Source organism: Aplysia californica, unplaced genomic scaffold (assembly GCF_000002075.1).
Source record: "Aplysia californica isolate F4 #8 unplaced genomic scaffold, AplCal3.0 scaffold00949, whole genome shotgun sequence".
Classification (NCBI taxonomy): Eukaryota; Metazoa; Mollusca; class Gastropoda; order Aplysiida; family Aplysiidae; genus Aplysia; species Aplysia californica.
The window spans coordinates 68,245-72,209 of NW_004798219.1; positions in this window are offsets into that span (position 1 = coordinate 68,245).

The following is a 3,965-nucleotide window of genomic DNA, read 5'->3' on the forward strand; positions in this document are numbered from 1 at the left end:
ACCCTCCAACCACCCACACAGACAGACAGAAACAACAGAGGGAAAGTCAAGAAGTAGGACCTACCAGTGACACCCTCCAACCACCCACCCATACAGACAGAAACAACAGAGGGAAAGTCAAGAAGTAGGACCTACCAGTGACACCCTCCAACCACCCACACAGACTGAAACAACAGAGGGAAAGTCAAGAAGTAGGACCTACCAGTGGCACCCTCCAACCACCCACACAGACAGACAGAAACAACAGAGGGAAAGTAAAGAAGTAGGACCTACCAGTGACACCCTCCAACCACCCACACAGACAGACAGAAACAACAGAGGGAAAGTAAAGAAGTAGGACCTACCAGTGACACCCTCCAACCACCCACACAGACAGACAGAAACAACAGAGGGAAAGTCAAGAAGTAGGACCTACCAGTGGCAGCCTCCAACCACCCGCACTTTCTCTTCTGATCTCATGGTGTTAGTGTTAGTAACTCAAAATGGCTAAAATTGTCAGATAGAACGTTGTAAATCTGAGGTACCGGCATATCACACCTATCACAAGCACCTTTGTCTCCGCGTTAAAAAAACAACAAAACAAAACAAAAGAAAACAAAAAACAACCGTACCTCATGTAGGGCAAAGATCATTCCTCAGAGTGGGTTTTCTTTTTGGGGGTTGGTTTTGGTTTTTTTTTTTTTTTTTTTTTTTTAAATAAATTCTATCCAACGAGCTCTCTACGTCTTCCTAATATTTGTCGACTTTTTAAAAACTAACAATACACAATGAGTATATTATCATCATTATATGCACAGCACACAGCAGCTATTGCTGTCTTAACAATCATAGTATTATCCCTCTAGGCCAATTCACACGGTTAAGTGCTATACACATCTAGAGCAGTTTTGTTTGTTCATACACTACTATCTATCTATCAGCTAACAACCTTGTAAGTGCAACAATAATCACTGAATAAAACCGTCATGTGTTTAAATTAATGCTCCATGAATCAGCTGTCAAATAATAGATAATTTTTATGAGTACGCTACATACATCTACCACTATGTACCACTATAACCGTCATATGCTTTAATCAATGCTCTATGAATTAACAGTCTGCTAATAGATATAATGGGTTTTTTAAAATAATTGTCAAGTAGAGTCTACTTAAATCCATTCTTTATGAATCAACAGTCCACTAGTAATAATATGTTTTTTAAACTAGATCTAATTGTCATGTGCTTTAATCAATGCTCTATGAAATAACAGTCTGCTAATAGATATAATGGGTTTTTTAAAATAATTGTCAAGTAGAGTCTACTTAAATCCATTCTTTATGAATGAACAGTCCACTAGTAATAATATATTTTTTAAACTAGATCTAATTGTCATGTGCTTTAATCAATGCTCTATGAATCAACAGTCTACTAATACTAATAGATATAATGGGTTTTTTAAAATAATTGTCAAGTAGAGTCTACTTAATCCATTCTTTATGAATCAACAGTCTACTATTTTTAATATATTTTTTAAACTAGATTTAATTGTCATGTACTTTAATCCTTCTATATGAATCAACAGTCTACTAATAGCTATATTAGGTTTTTTTAAAAATAATTGTCAAGTAGAGTCTACTTTAATCCATTCTTTATGAATCAACAGTCTACTAATTACAACATATTAAAAAAAAATAATTGCCATGTACTTTAACTAGTTTAACCCCTTCTCTATGAATCAACAGTCTAATACTAATTTTTTTTTAAATAATTGTCATCCATTCTTTATAAGTCAACAGTCTACTAATATAATAACAACGGTTTTTTTTTTAAATTGTCATGTAGTTTGATCCATTATTTATGAATCAACAGTTTACTAATAGATGTTTTTTTAAAATAATTGTCATGTTGTTTAATCCATTATTTATGAGTCAACAGTCTACTAATAGATATAACGGTTGTATTTTTTAAAATAATTGTGAAGTACTTTAATCAATTTTTTATGAGTCAAAAGTCTACTAATAGATATAATGGTGGGTTTGTTGTTGTTGTTTTTATACAATAATCATGCACTTTAATCAATTCATTATGAATCAACAGTCAACTAATTAGAATGATATATCATGAGCTACATACCACTATAAACGTCATGTACTTTGATCAATTCTCAAAGAATCAACAGTCTACTAATAGATACATGTTTGTGGTGTCGGTGGTCTAGTGGTTAGGCTACCGGGCTCGTAATCGTGAGGTTGCGGGTTCGGGGGTTCGAGCCGCGGGCCCGACGTTGTGTCCTTGGGAAAGGCACTTTACATGAATTTTTCTCTCTTCACCAAGGTGGGAATGGGTACCCGGCCATACATCGGGAAAGATCTTGTTTGTATGTTAGTGTTTCAGCGCCTATAAATGACTGCTTGCACTGTATGCTTCTTAAGAAGTTGAGGTTGTTTCAGAAAGCTTTCAGGTCTGTTGGGGTAATAGTATAGATTGTGAAGCACATAGAGCCTGCTGTTGAGCGGGGAATTGGTCTATACAAAAGCTGTCTATTGTCTATTGTCTATTGTCAATCTGTTCTACCCACAGCTATAACCGTTTTGTTTTTGTTTTTTGTTTTTGGGGGTTTGTTTTTGTATTTTATTTTTTGTTTTGTAACCCTCTATTAACTAATTGTTTACAAATATAAATTGTCATGTCGCTACTGTAAAATTACAAGATTCTATATCTATTTGATCGCTCCTTTCTTTATTAAGCAAAGTTCTTCATCTTGAAGATAATATTATGACTGTTTGTTAGGGAAAAGGAGGTGGGGGGGGGGGCGGTTTATACTTCGTCCCTTTTTCGTTGTTATTCAAATAATTGTGTTTGTTTTGTTTTTTATTCTCCCATTCCCCGAGGAGGAGGGCGGAGCGCGCTTCGACTCGCACAGACCCGTCCTTTTTTCAAGTAGCCTACGGAAACCCCAACTTTAACAAGACTTTACGATCTGGTTTTTGTTGATGATCGTTTCCTTTTTTAAAAATAGTTTAAACGTTTGTTTTGTTTCGTTATCGGAACATGAACAATCAATCTTTAACCCCCACTACAGAACGATCGAGAAGGAATGCTTATTATGGGGCAGTATCCTGGCATTGGCACGTACAAGCAGAGTTTATTCTATGGCCTGTGTGCACTGTAATATCTTAGCAACTGCTGCCAACAATGTCAGAGATCCCTTCCTTGTCTGTTTGCGCATCAAAGCCGTATTGTCTTCTTTTTTTTGGTTTTGTTTACAGTAGAGGGTTTTACGACGCTCGCAACTGCATACGGTCATATGAGCGCCAAAGGGTGGATGTCAACAGAGAAGTCTTTACAGGGAATCAGACTTATTCTGCTCACCTCTCTAGTTTCAACAGCACAAGGTCTGCTTCGACCAGATCATTGGCTCGACTATCAAGGCACCCCAAAAACAACAGGTCTCGAGAGAGTGACAAACATACAAACGAAGAAGAGGGAAATGACAATAGTAAGGACTACGAAAGAAAAAGCAGCAGTTCCCTGTTGTAGATCAGGCACAGTTATGAGCGTGACATGATGAATCATCCCTGTGCTTGAACGAGAAAAGCCCCCCCCCCTCTGGGAGTGGCCTAAAGACACTACAGTCAGTGGCACTGTCCCGGGGGGTAGTATTGTCTTCTTAAAACCGCACTAGAACATTACGTATGGTCGTGTCTCGCAGCCCTTGTTGTATCCTGGGGCGGTAGCGAAGCAAATTACTGTAACATATAATTATTATCATTGTCTCATAAACCGAATATTATATTGTTTGAGAATTTTAGAAATAACTGTTGTTGTTGTTGCTGTTGTTGTTGTTGTTGTTGTTGTTGCTGTTGTTGTTGTTGTTGTTGTTGTTGTTGTTGTTGTTGTTGTTGTTACTGTTGCTGTAGTTGTTGTGGTGATGGGGATGGTGATGGTTGTTGTTGTCGTTGTTGTTGTTGTTGTTGCTGCTGC